Genomic DNA, 17,232 nt, shown 5'->3' with positions numbered 1-17,232 from the left:
ACATTTGTTGAATACTAATGAAGACTAGTAATGCTAAACAGCTACAGCAAGTCTGGTGGTTTTGAAATTATATGGGCAACATTCAATCAAATATCAATGAGGGGGCAAAAAGCATTTTGAAAACAAAACTAAAATACTTTACTGTACTGACTAATATTTGTGTCAAGATTAAGTTATTAAGCTTCCCCAAAGACTTAGAGAGTAAATGCACCACCTAGCACTGAGTCATACAGACAAGAATGGTATCATGTTCAGCTAGGGCAGCAGCTGGAGCACGACAATGGGTCACAATGTCCCTGACCTAGAGAAAGCAAAATTGTCCAGGCTCACACACCTGATTGCTATCCAGTGTCCAATGGTGGAAATACTTATGTGTGGATGGTGAGTGAGGGCAAGATCAGTCTCAGCTTTGAGACCTACATGTGAATAACCTGTCAACACTCCCACATAAAATATTCTCTTGAGCGAGGTACTGCAATTATACCAGCATCCATGGAATAGGAAGGTAAAGAAAGCATCAACTGAATTTTAGAAGACTCCAAGAAGATGTCATGACAGTTTTCCTGTATAAGTTCAATTGACAGACACTTGGCATGGCTTTATTTCAGGGATACTCATTATATGGCTTGCAAACCAATGACTAACCTTTGTTGTGGCCTTCATTCCTGGCCCATTGATCTACCCTTTTACCAGCTGTTAATTGTGTTCCCAATCCCACTGATGCTGTGAAGCCCACTTCCGCCGCTGCTGCAGGCTGTCCCAATCCCAATCTAACTACCACCATTTTGAGGACTGCACGTTAAAGGCTGGTCAGCTATTCTATTGGCCAACTTGCCTTTGACATCATGGATTAAGTGGCTAATAGGATAAGCTTTCTGTTGGCCAATCACATGGGCTGACCAGCTAACAGAAATGCCTTTTGACTAGAACACTTATAGAGAACCATACAAACATCTAAGAAAAAGAAAGAAAAGAAAGACTTGCATTTATGATTCTATAATTTATACAGCACCTTTCACGATCACAGGATGTCCCAAAGCACTTTACAGCCAATGAAGTACTTTCTTGAAGTGTAGTCATTGTTATGATGTAGGAAACGTGGCAGCCAAATTGCACACAGCAAGCTCCCACAAACAGCAATGTGGTAATGACCAGATCATCTGTTTTTTACTGATGTTGGTTGAGGGATAAATATTGGCCAGGACACCAGGGAGAATTCCCCTGCTCTTCTTCAAAATAGTGCCATGGGATCTTTTACATCCACCTGAGAGGGCAGACAGGGTCTTGATTTAACCTCTCATCCAAAAGACGGCACCTCTGACAGTGCAGCACTCCCTCAGTACTGCACTGGAGTGCCAGCTTGGATTATATGCTGAAGTCTCTGGAGTGGGACTTGAACCCACAACTTTCTGACTCAGAGGCGAGAGTGTTACCAACTGAGCCTCGACTTGAAGAAGAGGTAGAGAAAAGTTTATATGACATTTTATAATGTATTTTTGTGCATACAATATTTGTGGTTTTTTTAGGGGTAGGTAAGGTAGTGTATGTATATTTCTCTAGTCTCCCTGTCACCTCTTTTAACTAAGTGGCTGGGTTTGGAGACTCCAGAAAACCATATCTCATCAACAAATGGTTCTACAAGTTTTAATCCAGTCAGACCCCTTGGAGGTAATTTTAAACCCCAAGAACGGGTGGGTTGGGGGCTGAAAACAGTTGTTTTTTGGGTCGTGACCGCAACCCGGCTTTATTTCCGGGTTTAACGTTGGCGCAGAAAAGTACAGGCTTCCCAACCTGGAATGCCAAGTCCAAAAATGTTGCGGTCATGACCCAAAAAAACAACTATTTTCAACTCCCACCCACCCCCAGCCCACCCGTCCTTGGGGTTTAAAATCACCCACCTTATCTTATTGGCTCCTAATCAAGAGGTGTGACATCTGGAAATTCAGTGTCAAATAGTTACTGAATGTTCTATTGTCATTTAGTTCTGATCGAAACCAAGAAGTGAAAAGATTGCTGACTGGTATGGAGTGCTAGGGCCTATGGCTGAAGTACAGCTCTCTGGAGGTAGGTATCCAATTCTTTCTCTCAGGACTTGGTTGGGGAAGGTGCATGATACAGGGGTGAAGAGGCTTGCTGTATCTGATCTAAATCCAAATTATACATCCAAACCATTTTATTGAAGAATTTGACTTTTCTAGGCCAGAAAAGTACTTAAATGTACATAGTGTACTGTGTTCATTGCCAAGTAAAAATACTTCGGGGTAGATTTTAACTTTGTGCTGTGATAGCGAATCGGCAGCCCATTTTACATCTCTCCTGATTTTTTATTTCCATTGAAGTCAACAGGAGTAGGCCATTCAGCCCCACGAGCACATCCACCATTCAATCGGAGCATGTCTGATCTGTACTTCAACTCCATTTACCCGACTTTGCTCCATACACCTTCATACCCTTCATACCAATAATCTATTAATCCTAGTGTTGAACATTTCAATTGGCTCAGCATCCATAGCATTTTGGGGGAGATTTCAAAATTTCCACTACCCTTTGTGTGAAAAAGGGCTTCCTGATTTCACTCCTAAATGGCCTAGGAACATAGGAACAGGAGTAGGCCATTCAGCCCCTTGAGCCTGCTCCGCCATTTGATAAGATCATGGCTGATCTGTGATCTAACTCCATATACCTGCCTTTGGCCCATATCCCTTAATACCTTTGGTTGCCAAAAAGCTATCTATCTCAGATTTAAAATTAGCAATTGAGCTAGCATCAATTGCCATTTGCAGAAGCGAGTTCCAAACTTCTACCACCCTTTGTGTATAGAAGTGTTTTCTAATCTCACTCCTGAAAGGTCTGGCTCTAATTCTTAGATTGTGCCCCCTACTCCTAGAATCCCCAACCAGTGGAAATAGTTTCTCTCCATCCACCCTATCTGTTCCCCTTAATATCTTATAAACTTCGATCAGATCACCCCTTAACCTTCGAAACTCTAGAGAATACAACCCCAATTTGTGTAATCTCTCCTCATAACTTAACCCTTGAAGTCCGGGTATCATTCTAGTAAACCTACCCTGCACTCCCTCCAAGGTGCGGTGCCCAGAACTGCTCACAGACTAACGGTCTAACCAGGGTTTTGTATAGCTGCAGCATAACTTCTGCCCCCTTGTATTCTAGTCCTCTAGATATAAAGGCCAGCATTCCATTAGCCTTCTTGATTATTTTCTGCACCTGTTCATGACACTTCAATGATCTATGTACATGAACCCCGAAGTCCCTTTGGACATCCACTGTTTTTAACTTTTTACCATTCAGAAAGTACCTTGTTCTATCCTTTTTTTGTCCAAAGTGGATGACCTCATATTTACCTACATTGAATTCCATTTGCCACAGTTTTGCCCATTCACCTAATCTATCAATATCCCTTTGTAATTTTATGTTTTCACCTACACTGCTTACAATGCCACCAATCTTTGTGTCATCAGCAAACTTAGATATGAGACTTTCTATGCCTTCATCTAAGTCGTTAATAAATATTGTGAATAATTGAGGCCCCAAGACAGATTCCTGCGGGACTCCACTAGTCACATCCTGTCAATGTGAGTACCTACCCATTATCCCTACTCTCTGTCACCTTTTGCTCAGCCAACTTCCTAACCAAGTCCGTACTTTTCCCTCGATTCCATGGGCTTCTATCTTGGCTAACAGTCTCTTATGTGGGACTTTATCAAATGCCTTCTGGAAGTCCATATAAATAACATCCATTGACATTCCCCTGTCCAATACTTTAGTCACCTCTTCAAAAAATTCAATCAGGTTTGTCAGGCACGACCTACCTTTCACAAATCCATGCTGGCTCTCTGTGATTAACTGAAAATTTTTGAGGTGTTCAGTCACCCTATCCATAATTATAAACTCCAGCATTTTCCCCACAACAGATGCTAGCTCTAATTTTAAGATCATAGCCTCCTTGTTTTGAATTGTGGAGGAAATCATTTTTGTGGATCTACTCCATCGAATCCATGTATCATTTTAAACACCTCAATTAGATCATCCCTCAACCTTCTAAGCTCAAGGGAATATAAACCAAGTTTATGCATGCTGTCCTTTAAACCTTTAACTCCAGGTTTCATTCTTCTGCTCTGCACCCCCTCCAAGACCAATATATCTTTCCTGACATTTGGTTCACAAAACTGAATGCAGTACTGCAGATAGGGGTGGCCAAGGCTGTGTACAACTGAAGCATAACTTCCTCACTTTTGTATTGCAACCCCCAACCCTCTTGAGATAAAGGCGTCATTCCATTAGCCTTTGAAGAACATAAGAACATATTAGGAATAGGAGTAGGTCATACGGACCCTCGAGCCTGCTCCGCCATTCAATAAGATCATAGCTAATCTTCTACATCAACTCCAATTTCCCACCCTATCCCCATATCCTTTAGTGTCCAAAAATCTATCGATCTCAGTTTTGAATCTACTCAACGACTGAGCATCCACAGCTCTCAGGGGTAGAGAATTCCAAAGATTCACAACCCTCTGAGTGAAGAAATCTTTCCTCACCTGAGTCCTAAATGGCTGACCCCTTATTCTGATACTATGCCCCCTAGTTCTAGACTCTCCAGCCAGGGGAAACAGCCTCTCAGCATCTACCCTGTTAAGCCTGCTCAGAATCTTAAATGTTTCAATGAGATCACCTCTCATTCTTCTAAACTCCTGGGAATATAGGCCCATTCTACTCAATCTCTCCTCATAGGACAATCCACTCATCCCAGGAATCAATCTAGTGAACCTTTGTTGCACTGCCTCTAAAGCAAATATATCCTTCCTAGGTAAGGAGACCAAAACTGTACTCAGTACTCCAGGTGTGGTCTCGCCAAAGCCCTATATAATTGTAGCAAGACTTCCTTACACTTATACTCCAACCCCCTTGCAATAAAAGCTAACATACCATCTGCTTTTCTAATTGCTTGCTGTACCTTTCTGTGATTCATGTACAAGGACACCCAAATCCCTCTGAATACCAACATTTACTAGTCTCTCACCTTTTAAAAAATATTCTGCTTTCCTATTCTTCCTACCAAAATGGATAATTTCATATTTCACAGGATGTAGGCCATCAGATCCAGGGGATTTGTTGGCTTTTTGTCCCATTAATTTCTCCAGTACTTTTTCTTTACTAATATTAATTATTTTAAGTTCCTCAGTCTCATTAGACCCTTGGTCCCCCACTATTTCCAGTATGTTTTTTGTGTCTTCTACTGTTTTTGACCCTACTCATGGAAGCTAGCTCCAGGGAGGGTGCCTCTACTGGCAACGTTTTTCGCATTTGTGTGCGTGCAGTCTGGTGTCACCTCCTACATGCCCTAGTTTAGTGCCAGCTGCCCGGCATGTGCTACTGTTCTGAGAGACAGCAGTACCAGACAGGTGGACTCCAACTGCCTCCATTCCACTGGGCCCTGGATCTGTGTCCCTACTGATCACCTGGTCCAATGTCAGCTATCAGCTCCCGAAAGTTCCTCACTCTCATTAGACCCTTGGTCCCCCATTATTTCCAGTATGTTTCTTGTGTCTTCTACTGTTTTTGATTACTTTCTGTACCTCTGCGCTAGCGTTTAGTGATTTATGTACATGGACACCTAACCCTTTGCAGCAACATCAGGAAAGCTTTTTCAATTGCAGACATCAACGGAGTGCGTGACAGTTTCATGGCATGAGCAACAGATGCCAATGTAAAAACTAGTCAGGGACCTCTGTGGAGGCACAGACTGCAGCCCTTGTGGCAGTATGGGATAGATTAGACAGAATCCTGCATGCCTGCTTCCAAACCCTGGTGACTAGGATATATGCTACTGTCTCTCAGGGCTTTCAGGAGCTGATAGCTAACATTGGACCAGGTGAGATCCAGGGCCCAGTGGAATGGAGGCAGTTGGAGTCCACCTGTCTGGTACTGCTGTCTCTCAGAACAGTAGCACATGCCGGGCAGCTGGCCTTCCTCCTCGCACTAAACTAGGGCATTTAGGAGGTGACACCAGCCTGCGCGGACACAAATGCGAAAAACATAGCCAGTAGAGGCACCCTCCCTGGAGCTAGCTTCCATGATTAGGGTTGGCAACTCTGGTTGGATATATTCCAGGAGGTTTCATCACATGACCTCCCGCCACCAACCGTTCTGCCCCCACGTTGGTTGCCCGACACATCATCCTTGCGCCACACTACCTTCCCATGCCAATTGGAAAGCAAGCGGACTCTTCATTACCCAATCGGATGATTCTTGACTGTCAGTCAAGTAGCCTTTTTTTACCACCTCCAAAATTTTTATAACTAATAAAAAAAAGTGTTTAAACAAAATGAAAAAAAAAACACCATTTTTTTTTAACATACCTATGATTTTTCTCCTCACAGGGCTGCTCACAGCAGTCCGGGAGATTAATCTTTAATTCTTGGAGACTTCAAGACAATCCTGGACAAGTGGCAACCCTATCAATGAGGAAAGTTACCTCATTCCCATGATCCTTTTGTAGCACAGGAACGGCCAACCTTTCATCCCACTAGGCCTCGGTTTGGACTTAGAAGTGTTAAAACAGGAAAAAGAAAGGCACATTTAAACACCCTGGTGTCAGGAAAGAGTAGGTTGATTTATGTTCACTTTGGAGTTTACTTTATTAAAGGAGAAAGTGCACTTTTTCTCTGCTCTGTTATTCATGGAGATTTGAGTCATTCAGGAAAGGGTACACTTATTTTGTGCTGACTTACCATTGGCATGGGCATGTAGAGGCAAAGAGATGTAATGTGTTGTTATGTTCCTAGATGGGTACTGGATTGAAGGATTAGTCCTTTATTGGAAGGTGGAGAAGAAGTAGTTCAAGCAGTATTGACAATGATGACACAGATGAAATTACTTCAGTGATCAGTTGTGATCTGATGTTCCTTGCATCAGTCACTTAGGAACCTTCTGGGTGAAGGTCATCCTGATCATCTCCTCCATGTACTTCTGCCTCCGAAGTAGCTACAGCCATCTCCCTTGGAATGTCCAAGTCCAGGCCTTTTGAACAGCAAAGTTGCACAGTGTACAGCAGGCTATAACAATGCAGGACATATGAGCTACTGTGTACTGCACAGCCCTTCTTGACCTGTCAAATTATCAAAATCACCCCTTTAAGACATCAATGGTCCTCTCGATGACCACTTTGAGAAAGCCATGTGCCTCATTGTAGCAGTTCTCTACTGATGTTTGGACAACTTTTAGTGGGGTCATTATGCATGGGAGGAAGGATACGCCTTCGTTTCCATTAAGCCATTGTTAAGCATCATTTTCTTCCTTGAAGAGCTCACGGAAGGTAGAATTTTGAAGGATGAATGTATCATGACAACTTTCAACAAGTCTCATTTTGATGTGCTGAATCCTTTGCATGTCATCACACACTAGCTGTACATTCAGAGAGAGTAAGCCCCTTCTGTTGAGGAAGATGAGTTTGACTGTAAGAGCTCTTACAGCAATGTGGGTGCCATCTATTGCACCCTGGACCTTGGGAAAGCCAGCAACACTCTAAAACGAGATGGCCCTAACTTGCTGCTGCCTTCCTGTGATGCCAGTCGATGAATTCCCTAGTTCTCCTGCAAAGTGCATCAGTTACCTGACAAATACATGCCTGTACTGCATCCTGTTGGATATTAAAGAGATCCCCACAGCTGCAGTACAGGCATGTTAATCCGTGCCCGTTTCTCCAACGCCTCTCCTCCGTCGTCCAGCTGGGTGGGACTGCGCTCATCTGGTTCCATTCTTATCTATCCAGTCGTAGCCAGTGAACCACCTGCAATGGCTTCTCTTCCCACTCCCGCACCGTTACCTCTGGAGTCCCCTCCTGTTTCTCATCTGCATGCTGCCCCTCGATGACATCATCCGAAAATACGTCAGATTCCACATGTACGCTGACGACATCCAGCTCTACCTCACCACAACCTCTCTCGACCCCTGCACTCTTTAATATCAACCAGGCTGCAGTACAGGCATGTATTTGTCAGGTAACTGATGTACTTTGCAGGAGAGCTAGGGAATTCACTGACTGTGGCATCACAGGAAGGCAGCAGCGAGTTAGGGCTATCTAGTTTTACAGTGTTGATGGCTTTCCTAAATGTGCCTCATTTGGCAAATGGCTTGTCAGACGTCCAGTACTGGGATGAGCAAAAATTTCCTCCAACTAAATATTGGGAAGACCGAAGCCATTGTCTTTGGTCCCCGCCACAAACTCCATTCCCTTGTCACCGACTCCATTCGTCTCCCTGGCCATTGTCTGAGGCTGAACCAGATCATTCGCAACCTTGACGTCTTATATGACCCTGAGATGAGTTTCCGACCACAGATCCGCTCTATCACCAAGACTGCCTACTTCTACCTCCTTAACAATGTCTGTCTCCGCCCCTGCCTCAGCAAATCTGCTACTGAAAACCTTACTCATGCTTTTGTTACGTCTAGATTCGACTATTCCAATGCTCTCCTGGGTGGCCTCCCATCTTCCATCCTCCATAAACCTGAGCTCATCGAAAACTCTGCTGCCCATATCGTAACTCGCACTAACTCCCATTCTCCCATAACCCCTGTGCTCGCTGACCTATATTGGATCCTGGTCGGGAATGCCTCGATTTTAAAATTCTCATCCTTGTTTTCAAATCCCTCCATGGCCTCACCTCTCCCTATCTCTGTAACCTCCTCCAGCCCTACAACCCTCCGAGATCTCTGCGCTCCTCCAATTCCTGCCTCTTACGCACCCCCGATTTTAATTACTCCACCATTGGCAGCCGTGCCTTCAGCTACCTAGGTCCTAAGCTCTGGAATTCCCTCCCGAAACCTCTCCTCCTCTCTACCTCTCTCTCCTCCTTAAAACCCACCTCTTTGACCAAGCTTTTGGTCATCTGTTCTAATATTTCCTTATGTGACTCAGCGTCAAACTTCGTTTGTTAACGCTCCTTAGAAACACCTTGGGACATTTTATTACATTAAAGGTGCTATATAAATGAAAGTTGTTGTTGCTGTTGTTTTGTTGCTTGAAATGACTGGGTGCCATAAAAGTTGAGTGCAGTTATCACCTTCATAGCCATAGGCATAGCAGTGAGGGCAGATCAACGTGGCTGGAGGTTCTCATGCAGTAGATGGCAGAGCTCCCCTATTGCCTCCTTGGTGAAGTGCACCCTTCTAATACATATATCCTCACTAAAGTCCTCAGAGGACCTGTGGTGCCTGAATATTCTATGCGGGGAGAGGGTGGTAATATCTGGCAGGATGCATCCTCCTTAAATAGTGCCTCAATCATCATTCCTCCATCCTCTCCTGTTCCTTCTCCATAATAATGGCAAAAGAAGGTATGCCTTTAGGGAATGCTATACCTGCTCTTGAGAAGCCCTCACTCTATGCATATGTGTGTGAGTGAGTGAGTGAGTGAGTGAAAGAAGGGTTATGATCAAAATTTCCTGGTGATCTCACACTCCCACAGGCAGTCAGAAGCAAATCCAAGAATATGTAGGCTGCTTGCAAGAGAAAAAATTACTCCAAAATGTCATTCCCAGCTGCAGTAACTGCTACTCAAACATTCAGCTATCTTCAGGCTCAAAAACCTTCCACTGCTGATCCTGGCAGCAGCTGCACCTTATGTTTCTCATTCTAACTTACCCCTCATGCATTGCGAGCATAACTCGAGGAAATTCTAGGCTGCAGCACCATTGGCCCTCATATCATATATTATAATTAGGTGGCTAGGGACTTACTGATAAATACACAGCGACTGGAAACCTGGGGGATCGATTTTCATGTGGAAAGCTGGCAGAAAAGGCCTCTGCCCCAACTTGCTGGCCAGGAAGAGTACTTGCCCCAATTTTACACTAAAAAAGTGCTGAAAATGGCGTGGAATTTCAGGGTCTCTATCATACCATGTGCTTTTTTAATTGAAGAGGCATTTACTATACAGAAAACTTTTCTGAAAGAAATAGCCTCGCAGAAGTGTGCTGAGAAAATTCTTTCCGGTGCTTGAACGATGTTAGTTAACAAAAAAAAACTGTTGGAGCAACACACAGGTGTAAACCTCATTTTCTCGTGTGTATTGTTTACCTAAAGCTATTTTAGATTTAAACTGAAAAGCCTATATGCGCCTACACAAAATGTAAAAAAAATGCAATTGTAGAGGTTCAACAAAAAAGGTTAGCTTGACCTCAAAATTCCAGCAATGTCAGAATCATTAAATCCTAAGCCGTGCAAACAGTCTGACTTCCAGGCACACAAACATAAGAGGATTAAGGTAAGTATCCCACCTAAATGCCTGCAAAAACAAAGCTTAATTTCAAGAACTGAAGAAAATCACAGTATATGAAACACTAACTTGGAAATCTCAAAGAATGGTTCAGTCCCTCTTAGCCAAATTGAAGTATCAAATGAAAAATAGCTAAAGGTGTTTAAACCGGAGTTACTGGTGGATTACTAATTGCCCTGTAACTAGTTACTATCTAAGGTTGGAATTTCAAGAGCCCCTGCCTTCTATTTCTCAAACACAGTTGAAACCATTATGGTGGATAGAATTAAGTACCTAAGGAATAAAAAAATTCTTTGCTCAATTAAAAACAAGATCCACTTATTAGGGTAGACATAAAAGGAGTAATGAAACTTACAAATCCTTTCTTTCCTTCAAAGAAAGTTATGGTTCTGGAAGCCAGACTCTTGGTAGGATACTTCTTAATTCTAAGCAGCTACCATTAGCTATGTTATTGATACTATATGGAAACATGGTAGAAAAATTTGATGTATGGATAGCCAAACAATTCTTGAGGGAAATTCAGGCTTCAGAGGAGCTTAAATATAGTGTAAATCCCCTTCTGAATGAAGATTTCCAAAAACCTTATTATGAATGGCCTATCAGCTAAACAAAAGAGCTAACTAGGGAATACTAAATTCCCTGGCAGAGTACTTCTCAACTTACAACCACTTAATGCAACACTAACTATAAGAATATAAAGAATTATGGAAAAAGACATCAAAAGTTAAACAGCTGCAAGAGCTGAAAGAGAAGTTTGGGAGAAATTACATAAATTTTACACATAGTATGGTGTACACTAGCCACCTTGATTCTGTAATGGGAATACAGGATAAGGTACCAAGTGTAAATTATTATAATCAGCCCAAATGGAGAAAGTGAAATAAAAAAAGACATACAGGGGTTGAAAAACCAAAAGAAGTAAATATTTTCTGACTATTTTAACAAAATGCTAATGAAGTCACTGGAATAAATGGCATTTAAACAGGCAATGTGTGAGAATGCAATTTTGTTAGCAGCAACAAAAAAGTAGCAACCAAACACAGTGGACCTGCAATATCCTCTTTTGATGCTTTTTAAACAGCTAATGAGACACTTAACCATCATAAATCTTTGAGAAGTTTGATAATCCAGTGGTATAAATGTTCAGGGCAGTTGGTGACCTTCACGGCCACTGACAGTTCAGGGATGACTGGCTATCCCTGCTGGTGTTTGTGGAACAGGTGACACATCTCAGTCACTACCTCCCGGTGAGCCTGAACCTCATTATGCACTGCTGTTAGAGTAGCCTGAGGTAGAATCTACTATGAGCCGTACTTATTCTGGTGGGCAATTCTCCTTTCTACATCCTGTTCCACCATGATATACCTGCATGAAGCCACTGCCCCCATGTTTTGAGACAGAAAACTCCTCTGTGGTATTCACTTCTCTCACTGCTGAAGTGATACTTTAGAATTTTCCGTTTCATAAATGCAAGATCTCACTTTTCCATGAGACTCCAGCTGTGGAATGCTGCATGAGTTCCTCTAATGATCTTGAACAAAATCTCATGCTTGATGGAGAATGTAGTAGCTTTTGCTGTTTGTATGAAACATCTATATGAAATGAAGGGTCTGTCAAATGGCATGCCACACATTATATGTGTAGGGTAGCACAATAAATCTCCCTGTGGGAGAAAAAGCAAAATGTCACCCTTTCTCATTGGCTCAAATAAGGAACTTACTTATATTAATTGACTGAAAGATAGATTAGCAAAGATCCCACAGAAAAGCAACCCATGAAGGCCTGAAATTTCAACCAATCACATGGCTGATTTTATTTTTAAAAATGGTTTCAATTATTATTTTTATTTCTGAATTTATAGCCACATAACATTCATAACATAACAAACAAATAAAAGTTAAATCATTAAACTTACCCATATAGTTGTCTGTATGCTGTTGCACGTTCATACGTTACTGTTTCTTTTCAGAGATCTATCGGGATCTCGGGGACTTTGGACCCACTCTTTCCCCTTGCCTGTGGCTTCATTTTATAGTTGTATTTTGTTACCCATTTCTTTGTTTTACAGTCAGCCCTTACCTTACATGCACAGCTTGGGACCCTATTCTCTGCAAATGCGCAACCTATGAACTTGCATTTGAAAAAAATCCTCTGGCATTTTTGTCTGTACTTCATTGTGTTGTTTTGATCTAACATGCTCACTTTCTTCTCCTGTATGTTTCTTGTTAACTCTGCTTTTTCATATTTGCCTTGATCGTACATGTGAGATCATGATTGACCTTCCACACCTCTATACATGTGCACTCCCCTCATTGGGACAAAAAGTCCACCAAGCATCCCCAGACAGTAACATCTATAGACACCAAAGACACACAGTAAGCTTTCACATGCTGAGGTGGTTCATACCACATAAAAGCAGTTCATAAAATAGAATTGAAGAAGTAAAATAACAAACTTAGAAACAGATGCAAGAACACAAACCGGCAGCATTGATGAGAGCAGAACACAACATGCAGAAGAGAAAGACCCATACTTTCTTTTTCTTTTTCTACATGAACAATGCCATGGAGATCAACAGGTGTATATACTAGAATTTATGGATTGGAAGTCAGAAATTCCTTACTTGAATTTCTTCTGAGTATAGAAGCAACTATTTTTCTAACTTTTCACTTGCACCTTTAATCTTTTTTTTGAGGGATTGGACTGCTGAGCATTGATAAATATGGATGATTCTTCGTTGCCACATCCAGCATTTCATCATTCTTTATCATTTCTATTTTTTGGGAATGTTGGTCCCCTATTAATTGTTAGTAGAGTGTACAATATTTTTCCATGGGGATTTTATATACTTATGGGTACAAACTACAATACAAATTTCTAAAAACTTTCCTTAAAATCTAAACACAGTCTGCTCTGTTTAATTCAAAGTTTTAATTCAAATTATCCATTCATTCAAATTTTTTGAATACAAATAAAGGTAAATGCTGTTTTAATTAAGTTGCTTATTTCAAATTACTAGATAATTCCATTTTTTAATGAAAAAAGCAACTTTGAATTAACAGGAGTAGATTGTAATAGCATACACACCAATGGCAAAAATAACTTCCTCTGCAAACAATTTTTTAAAAATGTAGCAGGAATTTTGAAAATGCTAGAAGTACACTGCAGAGCTGATTTTCAATCAAAGGGAACACTGGCTGGGCAGTGGGCCGAGCGATCGCACCAGCCGCCTGATGGCACAAGCGAGAAACCTAAACCATTTCCACGGTCGGGACTCATTTTAATTCGTTCAGCAGGCTGAAAGCACACTACGAGCACTGACAGGTTGCTCGCTAATCGTGGGGTGGGGGTGGGGGGGCTGAGGGGGGTGTGGGAAATCCGACGGCTGTCTGTGGAGCTGAACCGGAAGTTAAATCTTAAAGTTGGGGTTGGGGGGGGGGGGGTAATCACAGGAGGGCAATGAGTGGCCAGCAGCGGGGGGGAAAGATTTCCTGCTCCTCTTAGCCCCAGAAAAATCAATGGTACCAAGGATTTTTTCCCTGTTTTCAGAGAGCCCTACAACAGTCCCTTTAGGGACCGCTGGTTAGGCTGCTGTATGCCCAGCACCACTGGGTGAAGCATGCCTATTGATAACCGAAAATTGCATCCGGGTCCTACAACCGGCGTAGGCAATGGAATGAGAGGAAGGAGAAAGCCCAGCAGAGGGAAGGTAACAAATTTGGTGGCTAAAACAGAGACATGGTAACCTAACTGGAAAAACCAGGATGAACAAGAAACCCATTAAAAAGAGGGAAGTAAAGATTAAAATGAAGTGAAAACAAGATGGAAGCTCAGTGAAGGAGAAGAAGGGGCCAAATGAGGTGGAGTTGTATGTCGAGCACACAAAGGGCAAGGCCCAGAAAAACCATAGCATTGGCAAGGTGAGAAAGAAGTTTAACATTTTTTTTACTCCTTAACTTAAGGACTGACAATGCCGGGGAATGGAACATTTGGTGCTAGCACTCAGCAACCATCCGTGAAATTAATTTGAATGTATTTCTAGGTGATGGGCAGTGACTTAGATGACTGGTTTATTCCAGTTTAGTCCCAAAGCAAAATTGTACCTCCAGCTGTCTGATATGAGAATTTTGTATTAAATTTTACTTGCATGTTATTTATTTATACAAAAAAATGAAGTAGATAGCCTGGAAGAAACTCACTGAGCAACCAGCAACTAAGTTGACTGAACCCATAGATTACAAATATGGTCAACCACCGTTGATGCAAGCTTTGAAAATTATGGAATTTAGGAACCAATCAAGTAATTGAAAAATAATTATTGCAACTTGTCACTTTATCACTGCAAGAGAAAATTATTTATAAAACATCACCAACACACTTTTTAAAGCAGATAAGTTGTGACCAATAGTGAAGGTAAGTAATGATTTACAAATATGATTGTCTACAGTTTAAATTATAAGGTGAAGCAATTGCAATTAAGACTGTGTACCAGCAATGCAAATGGGGTGACATTGACACAGGAATAAACATTCAGAAAAATAAAGTTGAAAGATATGATTAAACACAAGCATCAAAAATGCAGAACTACAAAGCATCCCATATAAATCCTATAAAAACTGAAAGCTACATGGCACAAATCAAATAATGTGGTGCTCTGTTTATTTGTATTCACATTCTGAACAGTACCATTTACTTAATGTCATAATATTCCAGTAAAATGGTAGCCATGGACTACTACAGTAATGTACTGGCCTTCTTATGTAATACTTTAGAGCATACATTTTATTTTCACTCTCTTCTAAGACAGACTCAGTTAAGATTAAATCACAGATCTGACGCTATGATCAAGGGGGAAAGTAAGTAACTTATGATTAAAAACTGGCAGCATGAGATAAATGATACAATGATGCCGAAATTCCTCAGGAGTTCCACTGGTCTCTTGCTATAATTCCGGCGGGAGACCGGCAGAACTCCCAGGAAAACAGTGGAGACCCAGCTGTGTCAGGTCGCTGCCATTTCCAGGAGTTTCCTGGCTAACTTAAATGTTGGTGATCAGAGAGATTTGGGTGTCCTTGTACACGAATCACAGAAAATTAACTTGCAGGTATAGCAAGCAATTAGGAAGGCAAATGCTATGTTAGCCTTCATTGCAAGGGGGTTGGAGTACAAATGTAAGGAAGTCTCTCTGCAATTATACAGGGCTTTGGTGAGACCACACCTGGAGTACTGTGTACAGTTTTGGTCTCCTTACCTAAGAAAGGATATACTTGCCTTAGAGGTGGTGCAACGAAGGTTCACTAGATCGATTCCTGGGATGAGAGGGTTGTCCTATGAGGAGAGATTGAGTAGAATGGGCCTATACTCCCTGGAGTTTAGAAGAATGAGAGGTGATCTCAGTGAAACATATAAGATTCTGAGAGGGCTTGACAGGGTAGATGCTGAGAGGCTGTTTCCCCTGGCTGGAGAGTCTAGAACTAGAGGACATAGGTCTCAGAATAAGGGGTCGGCCATTTAGCACTGAGATGAGGAAAAATTTCTTCACTCAGAGGGTTGTGAATCTTTGGAATTCTCTACCCCAGAGGGCTGTGGATGCTCAGTCGTTGAGTAGATTCAAAACTGAGATCGATATATTTAGTAACCCTAGAGGAATCAAGGAATATGGGGGTCGGGCGGAAAAATGGTGTTGAGATTGAAGATCAGCCATGATCTTATTGAATGGCGGAGCAGGCTCGAGGGGCAATATGGCCTACTCCCGCTCCTATTTCTTATGTTTTTATGTTCTTGTAATAGGCGGAACTTCAATCTTCAATCAAATGTTGGCAGAGACCTTGGTCAGGCCTCAGTTGGAATACTGTGTCCAGTTTTGGTCTCCTCACATTGGGGGTGATATTGAGGCTATGGAAAGGGTGCAGAGGAGGGCCACTAAATTAATTCCCAGTTTACAGCATCTTAGTTATCAAGATTGGCTAAAAGAGGTGGGACTCTACACTTTAGAGAAGCGTAGACTTAGGGGTGATCGAGGTTTATAAGATGATGAAGGGAATAGATTATGTTCAAGTTGACAGTTTGTTCCAATTACATAGGGAGGATCAGGGGTCACAATTTTAAGTTGTACAAGGCCAGATCGAGGTTAGATGTCAGAAGGTGGTTCTTTTCTCAGAGAATAGTGGACTTCTGGACCAGGCTACCAGCTCGTGCGGAATTCCTTCAAGTGAGAGCTGGACCTGTTTCTGGCTGGGGCGGAGTAACCTTGTACAAAAGGTAGGGACTGCTTAGAATTATCGGGGCTCCTGGCTAGTTTTGATCACATACGGGGGTCGGGGAGGAATTTCCCACATTTTTCCCCCAAATTGGCCTGGGTATTTATCTGTTTTTTTCACCTCTCCCAGGAGATCACATGGTTTTTGGTGGAGTGGAGTGTGTATATATTGCGACACACAAGGTATCACAAGTGTGTGGTACAGACTGGATGGACCAGAGGGTCTTTTCCTGTTCGTCATTGTTCATACGTTCGTATGTTCGTAAAGGGACAGATTCAAGGGCGGGGACTCAAGCCAGGAGTTCCCCACCTCAGACTCTTGTTGGACCCAATATTTGTGTGGCAGCTGGTACACCAAATAAGTAGAGGCATACTGGCATAATATGGGCACCACCGGCGAGGTCCAGGTATAGCAAGTGGCTTGCACCGCAAAGAATTTCAATTTTTTCCAAAAGAATTAAGTACAGATTGCCCCCCCCTTGCCAAAGGGGGAAATAGGACTATTGACATGGTTGGGGGGTAGGGGGGTGGGGGACACCTGGACAGCACCACCACCCAGCTCCCCACAGGCAGGCAGATGCTAAGATTCAAGATGTCATGGGCAGGTAGATATCAGAAGTGCACCCGAAATGGCACTAGTGCCCACCTGAGCCATACGAATGAGGTACTCTCCCATTGA

The 17,232-nt window shown here is 42.3% G+C and overlaps 1 protein-coding gene across 1 annotated transcript in view; it reads right to left on the bottom strand.

Annotated features, from left to right (window-relative positions):
• LOC137333419 (uncharacterized) overlaps positions 1-17,232 on the bottom strand; it is a 246,778-nt gene that overhangs the window by 73,525 nt on the left and 156,021 nt on the right. The window lies entirely within an intron of this gene.

Source organism: Heptranchias perlo, chromosome 16 (assembly GCF_035084215.1).
Source record: "Heptranchias perlo isolate sHepPer1 chromosome 16, sHepPer1.hap1, whole genome shotgun sequence".
NCBI lineage: Eukaryota > Metazoa > Chordata > Chondrichthyes > Hexanchiformes > Hexanchidae > Heptranchias > Heptranchias perlo.
Note: the sequence above shows the minus strand (reverse complement) of the source record. Positions and strands in the feature narration are given on the sequence as shown.